Raw genomic sequence first — 22,801 nt, 5'->3', positions numbered from 1 at the left:
CCAGAATTTTTCTGGGTTTTGTGGTACAACATGATGTGCTTCTAATATTGTATCTACAAACAGACATTTCCAGAACAGCAGTTGGTTTATATATATATATATATATATATATATATATATATATATATATATATATATATATATATATATATATTTTTTTTTTTTCTTTTCTTTCTTTGGTGCTAGCTGCTTATCTACTATTATATCACATCGTATACATGAGACATTTTTGGTGGGAAGTGCCTGTGAAGAGGGATGTTTTTGTATGTTAAAAGTTTAACGTGTCGCCAAATGCACATATTTTTTAAAATGAAATTATTGTTTTCCTTTGTCTTTCTCTGATCATACAGCATTTGTTTTAATCGTTAAAAGAAAGCAAAGAGTAATCTGCACATTTTAATGTATTTGTTTGACATGTTGTTGTCTATGTACGTCGTAGGTACTATGGTGTTTGATTCCTGTATGCAGAGTGAAAATGGTTTTTACACAATTTTTTTTTTTTTTTACCTGATGTGTCTAAATATACACAAAGCCTCTTTGTACATATCAAATCTATATTCAATAAAAAGTTTCTTCATTGTTTACAGTAAGTGGTTTTGTATACCTTTATTTTAAAAAGATTGAGTGCTTAACCATCAGGTAAAATATATGTAATATTTTTATATAAAAACCTTTTATTATTATTAATTATTATTTTAATTTTTATTATTTTTTATTTAAAAAATACATTAAAATGCAATCCATACATAATGTGATTTTATAGTTTATTATAGTTCACCCCAAAATTCTGTCATCAACTACTCACCCCCATCTTGTTACAAACCCGTAAGATCTTTGTTCTTCTTCGGAACACAACTTAAGATATTTCTGATGAAATCCGAGAGCTCTCTGACCCTCCATAGACAGCAAGGGTCCTACCACATTCAAGGCCCAGAAAGGTACCAAGAACATTGAAAAAACAGTACATGTGACATAAGTGGTATAACCGTAATTTTATGACGCTATGATAATACTTTCTGAGTGCAAAAAAACAAACAAAAATAATGACTTTATTTAACAATTCTTTTTTTTCAGTTACGATCTACTGCCATTATCGAGAGTAAAAGTACGCATGCTGCACCTCGTTTACGAGCAGAGGAAAGCACGCCCATGTGTTGTGTTACCGTCCATAATGGCGGTAGATGGTAACCTGTGAGAGAATTTTTTTTTTTTTTAGCTCAAAAAGTATTATCATTACTGTTACACCACTTATGTCACATGCACTATTTTGTCAATGTTCTTGGTACCTTTCTGTGCCTTGAACGTTTTAGGACCCTTGCTGTCTATGGAGGGTCAGAAAGCTCTCAGATTTCATCAAAAAAGAAATCTTAATCCGTGTTCCGAAGGTCTTATGGGTTTGGAATGACATGAGGGTGAGCAATTAATGACAGAATTGAGATTTTTGGGTGAACTATCCCTTTAATGTCAATGAAAGTGTATTCAGTAGTTGGTGCTAATTTAAAGTTTTACATGTTAAGAAATAAATTGTATTTTTGTGAAGAGTCATCTGAATGCTTACAATACATAACAGTTTTGTATAAAAAGTGTTTTTAAGTATATGGTGTGGGTATGTATTAAATGCACTGAACTGACCGCCATGCTGAAATCACTGAACGCTGGAGAGGATCCTCGGGCTCACTGGCTGCCGCCTTTGAGGATCCGCTAGTAGCGCAGCGCTGCTTGGTGATGCATTGAGCCAGAATTAGACAACAGAACACACTTATTATCAAACTTTACCAGTGGAGACAACAGGAGAATCACTACCTCTTCAGCCAAAGGAAAAAAAACGAGCGTAAACATTCTGCTGAACAGGTAAAATAATTCATTATTGTGTACAGCACTCTGTAAAACAAGTAGCTTTTAATACTTAAAGTTACACCTATGTTGTGCATACTATCCATCCTAAATACAGTAGTATGTGAGACTAGAGTAAGTGTGTCCCAAAGCATAGTGTGTTGAAAAAAAAGCATCCCAAAAGTCTGGATGGTCTATCATTTCAGATTAGTTTTAGAAGTGTATGTTCTTATTTGCAGATACCTTGGCCATTAACAGTTAAATGCATCATTAAGCAATAAATACATAAATAAAAAAATAAAAAAAGTGTTCTCCACATAAAGACCTAAGACTGGCACATATTCTCTCTCTATCTCTCTCTGTGTGACAGACAGATGATTGACAAGCTAGTTTAGAGAAAGCATCTGACTATGGACAGAGCGCAATTTTATGACATGGTAGTGTGTCCCAAAACATGCCTACTCTTCTGCTGCACACTCAGAAGTATCTGCTTTTTCATCACACACACACACAAAAAAAAGAGTACATATTTTTAGAGTGTAGTATTAGTAGGTCAATAAGTATGCAGTTTCCCGGTAAATCTAAAATCTAAATAATCATTATAGGCTTAGAAATAGTTATTTAGGGTAAGGTAAAAACAGGATTTGGAAAATGTTTTTTATTATGTACTCAATCATTTAAATTGTGTTTAAAAATACAATTAAAAAAAGCGAAGTGTTACAGGCTAGATCTGGATAAAAATAATGAACATTGTGTCACTGACCCAAATACTTATTGCATTTCATTGCATTCTGTGGAGATTATGAAACTGTCCTTTGGTTTGAAATTTTGCAAAAAAGCAAACTTGAAAAACAGTGATTCATTGCTGTTTAATGATCTATTTGGCAAACTTTGAGTTTCAGTGTCAAAAATGATAATGTAGAAAAACGCCAGATGTTGAGCAGGAGAGAATTTTAACCTTTGTTCTCCTGGTACGGCGAGCACATTTTTGGGAGTGGAAGAGAACAGAAAAAGAAACAGGAAGGAATATGCATCCGTTTCCTCCCTCAGTTTAATCTATTTCGGATCCCATATATCATTTTAATGTTGGTTGTGACATGGCTGGCAAGTGTTCTAATGGGAAGTGTAATGACTCTGATGGTGATAAAGACGATGCTGAAATTTATGAAGTTAAGGTCTGGGTGAGAGCGGCTTTGGGAATGTTGGCTCTCACCCTGTTTCTCAGAGAAATTGCCAAGAGTTGTTCTGTTGGAAAAAGGGAGGCCTATTGAAAAGAACCATCTGTTTGAGCCTGTAGAGGTGTGTGTGTGTGTGTGTGTGTGTGTGTGTGTGTGTGTGTGTGTGTGTGTGTGTGTGCTGAGTGTCCAAAGATAGACTTGGGTCGTGTCAAGAAAACTTGAAGGAAAGCAGCAGGGAAGTGGGGTAGGCAGGCGTCAGTGAAACGCAGGAAAGGAGAGCATAACGTGTCCCAGCTCAGCAGGGTTATTCCATGAGGGGCTCAGGTGTAGATTGGCACAACACGCACCCAGTCACAGCAGCCCCGTGCCTCAACCTCAAAGCGGTCGTGTACTCTGTACACTGTGACTCTGTGCTTTTCTGCTGCCCACTTTTAAGATCCACTTTCCACAAATAACATACAATCAGTTTCCTAGAACCATAATGCAATAAAGACACAAATTCAATGTTCTTTAGAAAAATAACTATTAGATATGGTTGATAAGCGGCCATCAATCAAACAATTAGCAGAGCATGAAACACACTTAGATTTAAATGCATCAAATGTCTTTAAACCTTTTAACTCTTTCTCTGTCAGCATTTTTGGTCATTTTCTCAAAAGTTTAATGGCCCCCAGAATATTTTGTTATGAATATGTTGTGAGTATGAATACGTTTTATTCTAGCTTCATGCAATCTTTTTTTTTTTTTTTTTTTATCAACACTTGAATGTGGGTAGGTTTCATGAAAATAGTAGCATTTTGAACAAAAATCTGAGAAAATTGCTTTTTTTGTAAAAGACTACGTCTGTATCAGATTCAGAATGATGATCAAAACATAGATAGAATAGATCAATTCCATCAACACATCCAAAGCTTGCATGCCACTATACCACTTCCTGGATCAACATTTAAATCGGTAGCTGATTAAATGCTCTTTCAGAAGATGTGTAATAGCATCTCCTAACGCACACCAGTTAAAACTAGGAAAGCCAGAAAATTCCATCAATAATGAGGAAAAAATAGTTAAAACTGCAAAACTAACCCTTACCAACCTAAATTTAAGCTAAACCTCAGTTTGAGTCCTGAAGTGAACCAACTCTCTTTCTTTTTTAAAATCCACTGTAGGGGGGAAACAAATAAAAACTTACCTGAGCTTTGTGTTCAAACCATGAATTTTCCAAGCAAAACCTCAGTTTGTTATCTGTCCCTTTCAAGTGAACCAAGTCTCTTATCAATCTTTTTTTCTTTTTTAAGTGCTATTTGTACTGTATTTGTAGCACCAACATCTCTCTTTATTCCCACCGTATTTGTGTATATCCAGGATTTCCATAGCCTTTCAAATATTCACAACCGTATTTGTGTATATCCAGGATTTCCATAGCCTTTCAAATAGTGATAAATGCACAATTGTACAATCCCACATGACAATGTGTCTTCACTGGATTATCTCGTCACCTCATATAGTACTCATATTGCTTTGGTGTGAAAGGACGAGCTCAACAACAAAACAATAAAGCAGCACAAATCTGCATGTTGCCATGGTTATATGCTGTTTCACTTACACCGTTCTACAGTGTTCTCTGCACGTGGCGTAACATCCCTCTCGTTTCCCGCTTTTTTTACGGAGCATTCAGTAAGAGTTTGGTGACCCTGCGGGGCTCGTAAACGTGTCTGGAACTGCGAGATGCTTCGTCGTTATTCACAGCGTAGTGTTTATGTGGTGAGTCTAAATCGCCTTTCCACACCGGCACCATAATATCCCATAAACCTCTGTGGCCTCTGGAATCAATAGCAGACCGGTGCTGTCAATATGTGGATTTGATTTCACATGTATATTCTGTGGTCTTAACCTAAGGTCTCCTCAGAGGCTCCTTTGGTCACAGTGCAAGTGCGTTGATATGAAAAGCAGATGCACTGGTACGGTATGCTACACACTAATGACCCACATGTTCCTCACTCGCTTTCTTCTTTTTCCTTTGGTTTGTCTGCCTACCCCACCCTTTCTGAATGATTCTCCGCTTTTGAGGTCGTAGGTCCTGACAAATGTCACCTTTAATGGTTCGAACCTGTTCACAGCCTCGTTGTCAAGCAGGAGAAGTTGCTCACAAATTTGGGTGGGGTTACGTCCTTTAACCTGTTCCCTCCCACTCCACACTTTCTTTCCATAAGGCTTTACGCGAGGGTAAATTCATGTGTATTTCTCTGAGGGTGTGCAGTAGTAAGGTCGGGAAGAAGAGGTCGCACTCAATGAAGCTTATAAAGGAGGGTTTGAAGACTGCCAGTTGGTCCACAGAGAGAAAGACTCCACACATGTGGGCTGCATCATACAGATAAGGATTGGAGCTGGTTCCTGTCTAAATGCACTGTGAAATTGTAGCAAAATGTCACTGATTTTAACCTCTTCGTTTAGCCTCACTCCTGCCCTAGTTATATATCTGTCCACCCCAGACATCTGTGGGCCTCAAGGAGTCTCTGTAAACCAGAGGCAAAAAGGGGCCAGATGGACCCAAGTGGTCCACAGACTCCTGTTCTGTGCTCATGTCACTATGGGCAGCTTTAGAACTGTTCATTGGACAAACACTGCTTCATACTTCATTGGGACTACTGTACAGCATCACTCCATCATGTGCGCCTTAAGGGTGAAGTTTGTTCATTTCAAAATGCATTCTGTTTTAACCCAGTGTAGTTTTCATTGACTACTATAAGTATGCCATTTATGGGTGAATAGCATTGGCACCATCAAAACATTTAGTCTGTTTAGATCTGTCCACCTTTTTCCAGCTCAACCAATAGCGAGTGTTTTGGGGGCGTGGCTACTCTAGCCGACTGAGCCAGAGGGTGTTTAGCTGGGTGATATATAACATGAGGGAGAAAAAATAAAAATGAACAAAAAACTAATTCAGTTAAAGAAGTGCAAACCAAAATTTGAAGACTTGCGAAATATGCTAGTTAAATTCTAAAGTGTGTTGTACTACACCTTGGCATAGACTAAGTTTTCGGCCATAGTTCAGTTAGGACATTTAAGTATCTTTTATAAATGCATCTTGCGACAAAACAATGGCACTGATATATTTTAAAATATGTAAGTGCAGGTTTCTTTCAGTTAAGCCTTGTGTGTAAGCACACTATTTAACACATTTTAATTCTGGTTTATTTGGATTGTGGATGGTTAGTGAATAAAATGCAGGTTTTCGGTGAAATACTGCACACAAAAACTGTTATTGTATATAAAAGTCTCCTAAAAAGTATATAATTCTATGTAATTTCAGATACAAAACTTAGCAACCAATCATACTATGTAGATGTGATCCAGTTTCCAGTTGGCCTGTAGTGAATTCATGTCAGCGCTTTAATGGATGGAGCCAGATTAATTAATTAATTAATTTATTGATTGATTGACCTGTTTTGTCAGGTAGACAGCTTTTTTGGAACTGGCTTTTGGCTAATGGTGAAATTTCCCGTAAATCCCTACATATTTGTTCTTCAGGATGTGTAATCACCAATGTCCTCAAAAGCTATGACATCATTCTGACCCAATAAAGATGATTTTTCTGTTTAACATAAGTACAGCTGGTTTCTGGAAGTGTATGGGTGTGCAATAACAGCAGGTTTGACGCAAGAGCAGATCAATGCTATTAGAACAAATGGAAAAACTAAATAAAACAAAATGAGTTTGGATTTTAAAACCTCTGAGGTATTTGGATCTCCTCTACTAATATCCCACTCATGTTTCTCTGACCACAAACAGAGATTTGTGATTGGCCACACGTGTGGAAAGACTTTAATTTGAACTGACACAACTTTTTCCAAGGTTTGCATTTCATTTTTTTAATTTAATAAATGTACTTTTTTTCCACAAACAGCCTTGGCTTTTTATCTCTTTTGAAGTGGAAATGCACTCGTTGAACTGCGCTAAATAACAAAAGAATGAATGCAAATTCTGCCGCATGTTTTGTTCTCATAATAATCTCCCACTCGCATGAAGGGATTTCTAGTTTCTCACATTTTATCAAGAAATAAAATTGAACAACAGAATATTGCTCAATTATTCTCATTTCATGCAGCTGGTAATTAGATTCTTCTGTTTACTTAAAGTTTGTAGACAGTGTACACAAAGTAATATTAAATTGCGTAGGAAACCTTACACATTTCAAAATGTGTACACACTTATTTATTCAGGTAAATACGAGAGATGTCTTGTTGCGTTTTCTTGAATTACATGCTTATCCAGTCCATTTCTCTTCTTCTCAGATGTAGTTGTTGATTAATGCCAGGTTTTAACACTTAAGTGATTCCTTTTGACATTAATTTTGCAAATATCTCTTTCTATCCCACCTGTCTTTGGTAATAAAGCTTGCCACTGTTGAAGTTGGGGTATTTATGCATTTATGTATGCAAGTAGACGTGAAGGCATATCCATGTCACTGCCAGAGTGAAGGAATAAAAAGATCAACCAAAGCTCCTCTGAAGAAAATCTTCATGTTGGGAAATCCCATAATCTGAGTCTTCCTGGAATGACTGAGCAATTAATCTAACCAAAGAGACATTTTGTCTCTTGTTGCTGTCTGCCATCTCAGCCTGGTGTTAAATTAATCCTTTGAGTTATTGTAAAGATCTGGTGTAGTCTTGGTTTTAGGAGGTCTTGTTCATCGGGGCAGAACAGGGAGGTTAAGAGGAAAAAGCTTTGCACCAGAATATATAAATTTGTCAAGTGCTATAAAAAAGGAACAATCTGCTGCAAAATCACTTTCAGATCAGCCTCCATCCAGTCAGCAACCAATGGATAGAACCAAAACCCCTCTTTTTTTCTTTAATCTGTTTTTTCTTGGATATATGTCACAATACGAAAGAAAAGATCTGTTGCTGCTACTGTTACATCGGCGTCTTAATATCTTGCTACTCTGATTTTTTGCTTGATTCATAAAATCAAGTCCTACCATAGTTGTTATTATTATTATTATTATTATTATTAATATTATTAAATATGCTTTTTCTCTCTGAAATATGGCACGTTATTATGGGAAGCCCATTTCCGCCATCGAATAACCAATGAAAAAGGTAATTGTGAGTTTCACAAATCAGTTTTTTTTTTTTCTTAGAATAAGAGATAGAAACTTGCAATTGTAAAGTCAGAATTTTGTTGTATAAAGTTGCAATTGCGCATTATAAAGTCAGAATTGCAAAATATAAACTCTTAATTCTGACTTTATTTTCTTGCAATTGCGAGTTTATGTCAAACAATTCTGTCTCTATAGCAAAAAACCTGTGAGATATAAACTCACAATTCTGCCTTTTTTTCTCATAATTGGACATTATATCTCACAATTGCAAGAAAAAGGCAGAATTAGTTATAATTAGAGTTAATTAGATAAAGTTTAAATATCACAATTCTGACTATTTCTCACGATTGCAAGTTTATATCTTGCATTTGTGATGTATCTCACAGCTGTAAGAAAATGCAGAATAAACTCACAATTATGATTTTTTCTTGCAGTTGCGAGTTATCAATTTTGAGGAAAAAAGACTACTATTTTGTCAGAATAGCGAGAAATAAAACTCTATTTATTTAACTTTATTTCTCGCAGTTGCAAGTTGTTTTACTGTAATTCTGACTTTGTAACTCACAATTGCGTGGTTATATATTACAGTTCTGAGAAAAAATAACTGTGAGATAAAAAGTTGCAATTACCTTTTTAATTTTTTTTTTCGTTTGGCAAAAACCAGCTTCCATACATTATGGAACTGAAATGGGCTGTGAATGGTGTTTCACTCTTACTTCAACTATTGCTATTAAATTAAAGAGGAAGTGTGTATGCGTGTGTGTCCTACGTAACCATTGGCTGAATTCCCCAAGAAGTGTAAACACAGGCTCAAACATAACTCTGTTTATATGAGCAAATCTGATCTCATGAGAAGTCATAATAATTTGAACATGATGGTGAAATTGTAAGAATTTGTGCATAAATGTACCACATAAACCTAATCACAAAGCCGCACCCCTATTAAAACCCTTAAATCTTAACCAACTCCTACTTAGTAACAACTGGAATGACCTTCGCAGTGACACGTCATTTGGCACTATTTCCAAGATGGCAGCGACTTACATGCCAAGGATGGAGAAAGTCATTATAAGAAAGTTAATGAGAAATTTAATGAGTCATGACACCATCTTGTATTGTTTACATTTGACCATGACATCTGATTGACTGGATGTTTTGAGGAGGAGAATTTCAACTGCTCTGAAAGTATTCCCACCGGAATAAATAATAAAGTGTATTTTTGAGTGCTTGTGTGAAAGTTTGTGTGTGACCAAGAGCTTGACCTCTCTCTTGATTCTGCAGGGCCACAGTATGATACAATAAGGTGTGTGTTGAGTAAAGTAAATTGTTTGACTCTCCCTCAGGCAGAACAGAGCTCCACACAATAACATCACACAGAGTGCAGATGAGTGCTGTAAGAGCGGCACCGCTCTGTTATATGGGACCTGTGGCCTGACCTGCATGTGACGGGACGAGAGAGGACGGATGGAAGAATGTAGGAGCTCCAGTGAGAACGCGAACGCTTATAATGGGAAATGAGGAACTAGCGAGTCCCAGAACCAGAGATGGAGGGAATGGGAATGAAAACATGAAGGTAGTGAACTCACCACACCTGTCCTCCATCTCCGGTGCCGGAGGCTGATGGGGAGATGGATTATTGACATGCTGCTCTTTGCAACACATAAATAACAGTACTGTTTTTTTTTTTTTTTTTTGTTCTTTCATGGTCACATTGACAATTTTGTAACTATAAAGTATTAAATATTTGGGCAAAATAAATTTCAAATTAATTACCAAACGATTATTTCAACTTTATTGCATTCTGTGTTTACAGAGATGTATGTATGTATGTATTTGTGTATTTTTATTTATTTATGCAAAATGCTTTCCAAAAACCATTAACATTAATTATATATAAAACAACATTACTAAACAAAATGTATGGTAATAATGCAATTGATAGTATGTTGATATATTACAATAAATAGATTAAAAAATTTAAATTGCTATAAAAGATTTCCATTTTAAATAAATACTGTTCTTTTTAACTTTCTATTCATCAAAGAATCCTAAAAGAAGTGTAGCATGGTTTACACGCAAAAAGAAATTTGGCAATAAAAACTCCAAAATTTCAAGCTCAAACATTGATAATAAGAACCACTGATCATAAATAATAACTGAGCACCAAATCAGCATATTAGAATGATTTCTGAAGAATCAGTTTTTACTCTGAAAACTGGAGTAAAGCCTACTGTAAATTCAGGTAAAAGTGTGCTGTTTTCTTTTGATTCACTAAAATGAGTCGTATCATGAAAGTCATCTGTTCCGGTGGTTCTTTCTGTTTCATTCTCGAAATTAGTGTTTTGCTGAATAGTACCCCAGGAAACTCTGATACAGTATTTTAGTACAGTAATCCATTCACATCGCATGCATGTGCGAGAACCACTCTGTTTCCAAAGGAAAGAACTGTTTCTATTGACATCCCTACTGCAGAGATAAGTGTGTGGAGAGGTTGAAAAGAATCCAATCTTAATCATTCACAATGAGATAATCTTGTTGACTTGGAAATTGCATTTTGTAGAGCATCCTATTTTGTCCAGTTATTGATTAGAGGCTCATATAACATATCAGAGAGCACCAAATCTTTTAGTAGTCAATACCAATAGTAGTACAGTTTCACCATTCTCGATACGGGGAGTGAATAGAGTCAGCACTGTTTTCAGTAGAATTTAGTATTGACTTAAAGTACTTCTGACTTCCATAGTACAGATAAATATTCATTTTAGGCTTTTATGCTATATTTGATACGTTCAGTGTTTGCCAGAAATCAATAACGCTCACTAGCTCTATAAATCTATTCATAAATCGCACAAGTTAGCAATCTGATTGGGAATAATGGATTTGAGTTGAATTATGTCAGCTGTTATGAGGGCCACAGTGTCGCCAGCATGTAATTTAATCCGTTTCCCACATCTTGACCCATTAAGCTTCGACCGACGGTGCTGTGAGGATTGACCACGCCGCCTTAGAAACAACTCCTCTGGAATAATCAGACTATTAAACTGTCAAGCTGTCATACAGCCCCAGCATTTCTGGCCAGACAGACTGTTCAATGCAATGCTCTTCCCATTCGATTGTTCTTCCAGAATCAATAAACAGATGCATGTTACTAGCAATCGCTGGGTGACGGATGGAGTTTACCTGTTTTTCTTTTACATGGTACACAATCAATAACACCGTTCAATGCAATAAACTCCTACAGTGAAGGTGTGAGCCAACTATATGAGCCATTAAAACTGATGTGAGTTTATTATGCTTAGAAACATTTAATATTATTAACACCAGTTGTATTGTGTTTGTAAGCAAGCAATTTGATTTTCAGCGAGGGAGATGTGTCTGCAATGTGATATAATTGCATGATTTCAATCATAAAGCTCTCAGGGACTTCATCAGCAGAGTTGATGCTACACCATCATCATCTTGTGTGCCGTGAAGGAAAATAATGACAGGTTCTGATGGAAGGAAATATATCTCAACTGCCTATTAATGAATCTGTGATTTCAGGTTGCTGCTTGGGACAACAACCATGTTTGGTAATTATTTATTTATTTTTGGCATGAAAATGGCAGATGATTGCCTCAGGAGACAGGAGAGTGCTAATGGGATAATAACTGTGGCGTTTCATTCTTTTATTTCCTTTAATAATTTAATTTGCAGGGGATGCATGAAATCATATGTTTGGAGTATAATACTCATTAATGTGAATGTTGTTTGTGAGTTCCTCCCACACATAATTTTCATTCATTTGGAATTCATAGAAGTAAACTAAATTAAATTACATTAAAATAGAGGTATCAGTCAATTAAATAATATTTAATTAATTGCATACCCTGATAAATTAATACAATTAATTACTATCAATTCCATATCATGTATTCAAGGCAATTAAATAGAAAATTCAAGACAAGTAAACTATAATAAATAATATACAGTATACATACCCATATCTTTAATAGAAGCTTGTAAAAAAATGTTTAATCTGTTTTCAACATTATGAAATGTTTCTTGAGCAGCAAATCAGCATATCAGAATGATTTCTGAAGATCATGTGACACTGAAGAATGGAGTAATGATGCTGAAAATTCAGCTTACATACAAAACTGTAAAAAATTTTAACTGTATTTTTAATCAAATAAATGCAGTCTTGGTGAGCAGATGAGACTTCTTTCAAAAACATTAAAAACGCCCATCCAATAATCCAAAACAATCCATTTGGCTTATCACGTCTCACGACATGAGCACTGTATGATTCACACACACACACACACATATCACACACACACACACACACACACACACACACAATAAAATTAAAATTAAATGTACTGTATATAATGTATATATATATATATATATATATATAAAATCTGCTACTTCTAACTATTTCTTGAGGGCAAGTGGGGGAAAAAAGTATCAGGTTTTCCGTTAATAGCTCATCAGTTAGTGCTGCAGATATAACGAAGTTGACGTGAAGGTCGTGCATGCAGCATCTAACTGAGTGATTCAATTTTGATTAGACAGTTACATAAATCCAATTAGGAAATTGCACCCATCTGCTACCTCATCTAAAGACTAATAATTAAATAAGACTGTGATAAAGAGTTTGAGTGTCTTCTGCATTTCAGCAGCCATGAACAGGCTTTAGGGTTCAGCCTTGAGAGAGAGAGTGATATTTTGAATTTTAACCAAACATTTATTTTACAACTTTTACACTTTCAAAACAATTCTAATACAATAATGACTCAAACAAAATTGACACTGGCATCCATCATTGTTCAGATGAGAGAGAGAGAGAGAGAGAGAGAGAGAGAGAGAGAGAGAGAGAGAGATGCTTCTTCAAAAGAAAGAAGAAAAAGATGGATGGATTGCTGTGGAACGGTAGGGTGAAGGCACTAGATTCACATTGTGCTTTAATGGCCTCTGGGTACACTTTCGTATGATTTCATGTTAAACCGGGTGACAATTCATTAGGTGATCCCAGAGCACTTCAGCATGGGCTGCAATCATGTCCCTCATAGAAAGGGTCCAACCTCTAAATGAAATAACACAAAAGTGGCAAAAATGAGAGAGAGAAAAAAAGACTCAAGAATAAAAAGGAAAGGCATTAGGAGCAAAAATTGAGCTAGAGTAAAACTGAGCAATTTCTGATCTTGGAAAAGGTGGACTGAAGGTTCATAATTGGTCGATTTATATATTATATTATATTATACTATATTATATTATATTATATTATATTATATTATATTATATTATATTATATTATATTATATTTGGTATCATTATTATTATTATTTGCTGCTGTTGTTGTTGTTAAATTACAGTTTAACTTTTATCTCATAGTTCTGACTTTTTTTCTTGCAATTGCAAGATTATATATAGCAATTCTTATGTATTTTTTATTTATTTATTTGTTTATTTATTTAATCCTGTGGCAGAAATAAGTTCTCATAAAACCCAGACCAGTGTATTTTTATAATAATAATAATAATAATAATAATAATAATAATAATAATAATAAATAAAAAAAGATATTAAAAAATTATATATATATCAGTTTCTGGCACCCTTAAGTGAGCTCTCATTCTCACTACTGCATGCAGTTTCACAGTGTCAATTCCTCACCCAAATAAACCCACCTGCAAGAAATATATAGCTCTTTACCTCAATACATGAACACAGAGCAAAGACAGGAAATGAAATGGAAACCATTGGTAAGGGTTTGAGCCAGCATGTTTTTACATGTGTACCTGTGCACTGAACTGTGCAGAAAGGTCGGATATGAAACTTATAGAACATTTTTAATGTGTGTGATAGTTTCACTATAAGATACCATGATATCAAAATAAATACTATTCTTAGTTAATGTTAGCAAAAACACACCTGATCCCCCATAATTTATTTTGCATCTGAGAGAATATGACATGTTCAAAGCACGGGGACTATGCATTGATTTTCCAAACATATTTTGTAGGAGAGTCCAGGGAGATATTCTAGGAGGAGGACTGCTGGTGCGTGGCATTTAATACTGAGCACAAATTACAGAGAACTGCAACGCAACCTTGGTGGCTTTTAACATGGAGATGCAGATGTTCTAAGCCCCCTCAGATGTGTTTGAACTGCATGGCCTAATAGAAATATATGATTCTGTCAAGTCGCTCTTGGAACTCGATTGGACAGGTGACAGCTTTCGACCTAACCAATCAGTGTGAGCAGTTTGGTTGTCAAGGTTGGTTTTTCACCTGAGGAACTGAGTCGTTTTATAGCAGTGAGGTTTTGAATGAGATCTAGTACTGTAGGGGGGAAAAAGGGACAGATTTGGTGTCCATGGAACTTGTGGGGCCACACAATTAAGGTCAAAGAGACAAAGACATATCTGGAACATTTGAGAGCAAAAAAACAAATATATATATATATATATATATATACACAAAACACATAGGACAGACAAAGTTAACTGTAAAACTGCTCTGGTGCAATATTTATTGTTGAAATCGCTATACAAATACTTTATTTAAATTCTTTACTAATACAAATACTTTATGTATTTAAATACGTAATTATTTTTTTCTTGCAATTGTGAGATTACAAAGATGCATTACAAAAATGCATGATACCACAATTGCAAGTTACAAAGTCAGATATAAACTCGCAATTGTAAGAAAATATACAGTTTTATTTTCCCTCAGAATTGGACTTGCAATTGCGAGTTTATATCAAACAACTCAGAAAAAAAAACACAATATCACAAAAAACAAAAAAAACCTCATGAATTACAAATTTATTTGTTGCAATTAACTTTTTTTTTTTTTTTATTGAGTCATGGGATTGACTTTAATATAAAATAGCTGCAATTGCAGTAAAAAAAATACAAGTTAATCAGTATTTTTCAGATAATAATTTGCATTGGCTTCAGCACATAAATAATATGAAGGGTAATTATTTTATTTTAAATAATTATTTAATATTATTTATGTATGCTTCACATAATTTTAAATAAAGTATTTATTCATATGTGTTTTCTCAAACAGCATTAAATGGGTTTTATACATATTTGCCTTTAGACTTAACTTCTCAAAGGGATCATGATATAAAAAAATGGTTAATTTTGGTTTGGTCTTCACTCAAAGTTATTGTATGGTTTAGTTCATGAGTCATATTTTAAGGTGCATTTTTTGTTCTTTTGGAGCATGATAGTCTCATAATGTTGTCATTGTGAGGAAAAGAGCAGCGTGAACATTCTTTAAAATATCCACAAAAGAAGGTAAGTCATAGAGGTTTGGAATGACATAAGGATGAGTACATTTTTCACTGAACTAATAACATCATTAAGCCCCATTTCCCTCAAATATGGACTGTATCTAAACTCAAGGACACAGGCCTCCCTAGGCTATGATTTGTCCCTTTTTGGATCTTTTGGATTCCATCAAAATCTGATTGACGGCGTCAACAGAAAGCTGCTCACATGCCTGTGAAAATGTAATTACGAGGCCCCGGAGCCCACAGGGAGGTGATAGACGTGTTTTTCCAGCACCCCACAGACACATCGCCCTCATCTTCAGTGTGTAAATGAGGAGGTGCAAGGAGCATCGCTGTCACTCAAGAGTTTCTCCATTACAACAACTGTACGGCCGGCCAGGGGCTGCAACAGAGAGGAAGAGCAGAGGAGGATTTGCTAGGAAAGACGGCTGAGTGGTGGTTTTTCTGGTTCCATTTCACCACAGGATTTTGGAGGGATTAAAGGGTTGGGTGAATTGGGATGGGAAGTGATGTGCTCTGGGCTGCAGGTGAGGATGGTGACCACAGCATCGGCCGGGAGGAAGGGTTAAGGAGCAGGAATGGCTGGAATGAGCCGTAGTTTTCTGCCACCGCTGCTGAGCTGGACTTTGTCCAGTCAAAAAATCACAAGAGGCTTAACGGAGGCTAGCTGAGCTATATCTTCCATCCCGCCGCTGCTGACTGCTGTATCCATCAGCGTGAGAGAGAGAGATTATGGAGATGGATTTTACTAAACTAAGGGCTATCAAAATCATAATTTAGGGAGAGGTTTTCACATAAACCTCAGAGAGGCAAATAAAATTCATTTATGGAAGAAAAAAAAAAAGATGATGATGACTCCTGGAGCTAGGAGCAAAATATAACTAATCATCAGGAGGCTTGCGTTGAAAAAGAAATCATTTTCAATAAGCAGTTATTTTCATCATCTACCATCATCTCTGATAAATAACCATCTTCGCGACATTTGTTCTCCGACTGAAAATGGCTGGTTATTTCCAGCCTTGTATTTTTAGGAGAGATGCAGTGATGATTGCGAGAGACGAAGAAATGCGACAGTTCGCAAGTTTATCCCAGCAGTCTCTGATGTGGAAGGAAAATTCCTGTAGAGTTCCTCCTTGTCCCTCTCATTCTGAGGGCCCATGCAAGGACAATGCAGGCCCGAGGGCACCCACAATATTTGACATCACATCCTGGATAGCTGCTTCCAAAATTAGCATCTCTCACCAACCAGGTAGCTCTTCAACTTTACCCTAAACTGTCATATTTGCTATATACATTTGAAAACATGCTTGGAAACCTGGCCTTGCATGATTGATCAACAGGACCTAAATGAATGTTCCATGTTTAAAACAAGTTAAGCTGTCAAGTACACATGTAGTGTTGCAATGATGACATATTTATGCAGGCCAGCACCCAAGTTGTCAGTCGACAAACTACCCAATAGGAATTTTCTATTGGCTTTTGAATTATTGCAGAAAATAAGTGCTGTGATAAACAAACATTTATGATTTTTACACATTTTATTCATTAAGATAATATTCACAAATGAACACAACATTTATGAATGTTGAAGTCGAAATACAATTGGCAGAAGTAAAAGCTAAACATAGGCTATAAACTACACCATGGTCACGACTTTAGCATCATCAGCATGAAGTTTCGGACACTTTTTTGCTCTTTATTTAAAAAAACAAAACAAAACAACAACAATAGTTTGTAGCGGTCGACTGATTTGTAGTGGATTGCTGAAACAATTGGTTATCTGCAAAAAGTTTCCAAATAATTGATTGTTTACCCCGGTAGCATCTGTTGCTGGATTGTCTCTGGTACAATGACTGCTGCACAGTGAGGCTGTGAAAGAGAGTAATAAATAGATGAGTAAAAGAAAACCAAAATAACGACTTTATTCAACAATTCCTTTGTCAACAGGATGCGCTGTTTTCTTTCAAATCAAAGCTAAATACACGTAGAAACAACGCGTCCTTGTGGTGCGGATGATATAGAAGAGCATACGCAGCATACGGTGATATGGAGAGACACAGAAGAGACTGTTGACAAAGGAATTGTTGAATAAAGTCATTATTTTTGTTTTCTTCGCTTACAAAAAGTGTTCCCGTCACTTCATATAACCCAGATTGCACGTCTGATGGCAGATGGAATATTCTGACGATGAATTTCATACCTTTTATGTACCTTGACACTGTTATTTACTTGGCAGTCTATGGGAGTCACAGGCCTCCCGGTTTTCATCCAAAATATCTTAAATTGTGTTCCGAAGATGAACGAAGCTTTTATGGGTTTGGAACGACATGGGGGTAAGTGATTAATGACAAAATTTTCATTTTGGGGTGGAGTATCCATTTAACTGGGGATGTAACATTGACTTTTGGGACAATGAAACAGACTGGAAGTTCAAAAATGTTAACTAGTTTCCAGGTTTTAGGACTCATTTTTGAAGCCCTCTACAGCTCAAACAGTATAACACCAAAGCTGTGGGTTTATTTCCCAGGGAATGCATGAACTGACAAAATGCATAGATTTGGTTTAAAGTGTCTGCCTAATGCATGAACCTAAATGTAAACTTGTCCTTCAGTTTTTTAAAAACAAACTAAAATGGCATACAGCAGTGTATTTAAAAGGAGAGTCTATGGGGCAAAGTATTCCACAGGGTTTAAAAGCTTAAAACTAATAACATTTGTTCATGTGCCATAAATATGTCAAATTCTAGCACATATGTGCCGTCTCGAGCTCATATGTTTATGCACTGTATGGAACCTGTGCTCGCAGTGATGCTGGTTGTGCATGACACAGGCATTCGATATTTATTTCACACCTCATCATCTGTGAAATACTCATTTGGATATTTAATGTGAATTTTTGTATTCATTACCAACATGAAGCTCTTCAGCAGCACTAAGAACTGACAATTCAGCATGATGACTAATTTCTTAGAAATCGAATTAAACAGAATCTATATGAAGGCATTCATTTACGCTACACTTATAATCAGTGTCAACAGGTATCCAATGACAACATTTCAGTGTTTATTACAGGTGTGGGAGGATGAATAGATGAGTTAGATATTTAATCCATCTCTCTGATGAGAACATTCAGGGTTGAGATACTAGATCTGCAGTTCACTGGATAAATTTCTCTCACGCGCGTGCGCACACACACACACACACACACACACACACGCACACAAATGTTATAGAATGGCTAAAGGTCTTGTGTCTTTTTCGTTCTCTATTGCCAGGCCTTGTAATTCCTCCCCAGCATGCAGTTAGAGCTCACTCTGTCCTTGAGTTAGAAAGCACACGGCTGCAGAATTGCTTCATAGTAGGTGCCTCCATCACAGTGAATGGACACTAAAAATGTTTGTGAGTGTCTGTCTGCGTGTGGATCAGTGTGCGCTTAAAAAATCCTTCTCAAATTCAGTTTTGTAGACCATTTTACTGTATGGTTAATGAGACATACCTGCCTGGTAGGTTTCTGTCGTTGTATTTAGAATAATTGTTTTCCTTTGTCTCATTATGTAAGCCTAAATGTTTTTAGGGATCTGACATATGCTGTTGCTAAGGCTTGCTTAGTTGAACACTGCATTGGTAACCCAAGCATATCTTACTCGTATCTTCTTCTGTAGTTGAGAGGCTCTAGCAACTTCTGAAAAAAGGTATGAAATGATGTGCAATATTAAAGCTGTACTGGTGTTAACATGTAATGTAAACAGACTTATTTATTGGAAGCAATAATAAATAAATAAATAAAATAAACAAAAATTCCAAAACATTTGATGCCTATGCCAAAGGCCCCGATATACTTATGGCGAAGTTCTTCATTTTTAGCTTGAAATAACTTTGCAGAGGTTTACTGTTAGCAAACATCTCAAAGCTGCTGAGAGAGACTTTTAGGTGAATAAATAAATATGTGCTGCATGCTTTAATAAATACATATCAAAAATGACTGTGGTGAGAAATCAGCAGCTCAGAAAGCATTGGATCATAGTGATGTTGATATCTTTGATGTGACTTGATTTGACTGGAATGCAGAAATGCAATTTTATTTATAGCACTTTATACAACAGATCGTTTTGAAGCAAGCTTTACAGTATGAAAAAAAAGAACAGTGTCAGTGTTGCTTTTAATTAAAATTACAACTTCAATTTCTGCTGTAAAGCAGCTCTTCAGTGTTCATATTTTACTCATGGACGTCTGACCTCAATGGACTGAACAGAAGAAATTTCTATATTCCATGTATTTTTCTGTATATTTTCAGTTTTGAAGTATTTCTTCAGCTAGAAATGAGACATTTCTAAGACATTGTAAGTGCAAGTACTGTAAAAATTAGCTTGACAGAGAACCCCCCCCCCCCCCCCCCCATATTCATAGTGTCACACCCCCTGGTTTCTTTCTCCCGTGTTTGTGTGTTTTTGTCCCGTTGACCTAGTTTCTGTCTCCCGTGTTTGGTTGATTAGTTTCCAGGTGTGTCTAGATTACTTCCCCATGTGTTCCATGTCCCCATTAATTTAGTTATTCCTTGCACCTGTCTGCCCTTCGTTATCCTGTCTTTATAAGCCTTGTCCCCAGTTAGGCCAAGGAGGGGCTCCTGTTCCCCCGTTAAGCCCAGGAAGGGCTTCTGTTCCCCCGTTAAGCCCAGGAAGGGCTCCTGAACCCCCGTTAAGCCCAGGGATGGCCCCTGGATCCGCTCTAGAATTCAGCCAGAAGAGCATTGAACTGTCCATGATGGCACTAGCATTTGTGTGAGTCTGGGTCACTCACACGTCGGCTCCAGCCCCAGAGCTCACTCCAGTGTCGGCTCCAGCCCCAGAGCTCACTCCAGTGTCGGCTCCAGCCCCAGATCTTGCTCCAGTGTTGGCTCCAGCCCCAGAGCTCCCTCCAGTGTCTGTGCCTGCTCCTAGAAGGTGTCCTCCTGTGGTCGCTCCTCCGAAATGCCCGCTCCCCCACCCACTCCTACCTCCTCCACCGCTGTTGTCTGCCAGTCCCTCTGCTAGCCCTCAGCCCACTGTAGTGCGAGCTCCACGGGACTGCCATCCTCCAGTATGGTTGACCCGTCGGCTCCACCATGGCTCCTAGCTCCCTCCTCTCTGCTGTGGTCCGGCAATCCACAAGCTCTGCCTGGCTCCCTCGTCCTTCCGGCTCCGCCTTGGTCTGGCGTCATCCATCCTATGCCTCAGGACTCCACTCCTCTGGCTTCGCCTTGTCCCTCCATTCCTCCGGCTCTGTCAGGCTCCTTCATCCCCTCAGCTCCACCTCAGTCCTCTGTCGCTCTGGCTCCATCGCGGCCTTCCGGATCCACATCTCTGCGTCAGTTGCCAGAGCCATCTTTTCCGCCTAGGACCTCCGGATCCTCCCCATCACCCTGGCTCTTTGGCTCCTCCTCCACCTGGTCCGCTGCCATTGGGCAGCCAGTCCTCCTCCATGGCTCCACCTTGGGCCGTTATGGCTGTGGCCTGGGTCCTGCTGGACCCCTCCTGCTCCAGAGCCCTCCTGTCTCCTCCCTGGCTCCTCCCTCCATGGTCCCTGTCCGCTGGCCTCCTCCCGGGAGTCCGTCCTCCACCGGAACCTCCTCGCAAGTTCCCACCCACTCCTCCCTCTGTTGTGCCACGGTGCGAGGACGCACCTACAGGGAGGGGGGAGTAATGTCACACCCCTGGACTCTTTTGTGTGTTTTTGTCCCGTTGACCCAGTTTCTGTCTCCTGTGTTTGGTTGATTAGTTCCCAGGTGTGTCTAGTTTGCTTCCCCATGTGTTCCATGTCCCCGTTAATTTAGTTATTCCTTTCACCTGTCTGCCCTTCGTTATCCTGTCTTTATAAGCCTTGTCCTTTCAGTCTGTGTTCGGGATTAATAAATACTCTCTTGATTATTCTCGACTCCATGTTCCTTCCGGCAGTGTAGCGTGACACATAGTACACGTTTTGTGAAATTTGTGCATTCCCTCTGAATCAAACCCATGACCTTGGTGTCCTTGGTGGTTGTGCCATACTACAGGAATGATGTAGCAAGTAATCAAAAGTTACAAAAGCAACGGAGATTCCTTGTTCAGAAAGCTCAGAAAAGCTTGCACTTGACTCTGTCTACACTGATAGTTTTCAGACGCATCTGCTTTATTCTTTCTTTCACCTGGTTTCAATAATCGGTATATACATCCTTTATCCTTCTCTCTGACACACCACCCTGCTCTCACTGGAACCAAAAAAAAAAGAAAGAAAAAAAGACCATACAAGTTTAGCACTTTGCTGTGGTTCATCATTAGGTTGACAACTATCACTGAGAGCTATCACTATTGCTCTTGTTTTTCTTAAACTTAATACAAAGGAAACAGCACTTGTGTCTTTTGCATGGCATACATAGTTCTACAAATGCAGCTAACGTAGACTTGGACATGGAATGAGGTTTAGGATTCAGAAAACAGCTTTTACACTTTCCAAAAGTACTGACATCTGACAGTGGTCCTCAGCAAAAGCTCCACTATGAAAATGCCATAATTGTACACATTTATGTCTAATTTACCCTGAATTTTGGTTGCTCCCAAATAGAATGTTTTGGACAAAATTCAATCCATGTGGTCAATCTCAGAGAAAGAACAAAGTGCAAAGCCCAGGTTGTAGAGGTTGAAAAATGCCTCGACCATCACCTTCAACTCCTCTTTCTGGCCTACAGTGAAAAAGACACATAACTTCACAGAAATAAAATGGCAGCGGCTCCTATGATACAGCAAACCCCGTGACCCGCAACCCCTCGTATAGGTCATGTGTAAAGCTCTCTGGACGGCCCTTTGAAAAGCAGGATTGCTGTGTCCATCTATCTTAGAACATGAAAGGCAAAGGCAGGAGCTCTGCAGGTACAGATGTGTCATGCACTCAAAGTATTTATGGCTGCTGGAACGTCTTATGGTTACTGGCACTTAACTCCAGGTTGCTCGAAAGAAACTGTCCTTGTCCATGTAATAAGAGTACTGGAAATTGCTTTATATAAAAACAGGATTTTTGGCTGCTGAACGTCCATGGCTTTTAAATCGCCTTTTCAAGCCATTCATGATAACCAGATATGTATTTTTGTCATATTTATTTGTTAATTTTATCTTTATATTTTTTGGCATTTTTGATAAGATTTGCTATATAATACGTATATATATATATATATATATATATATATATATATATATATATATACGTATATATAGCAAATCTTATCAAAAATGCCATATAAATATAAATATAAAATATATATATATATAAAATAATATATATATATATATATATATAAATATATGAGCCAAGTATAAATAAAAAAAACACTAAATATTAGTAAACTGATTTTTTAAAAACATTTTTATTATTTTCATTTATTTTTATTG

Source organism: Cyprinus carpio, chromosome A24 (genome assembly GCF_018340385.1).
Source record: "Cyprinus carpio isolate SPL01 chromosome A24, ASM1834038v1, whole genome shotgun sequence".
Lineage (NCBI taxonomy): Eukaryota > Metazoa > Chordata > Actinopteri > Cypriniformes > Cyprinidae > Cyprinus > Cyprinus carpio.
The sequence above is the reverse complement of the archived record's forward strand: the minus strand, read 5'-3'. Positions refer to the sequence as shown.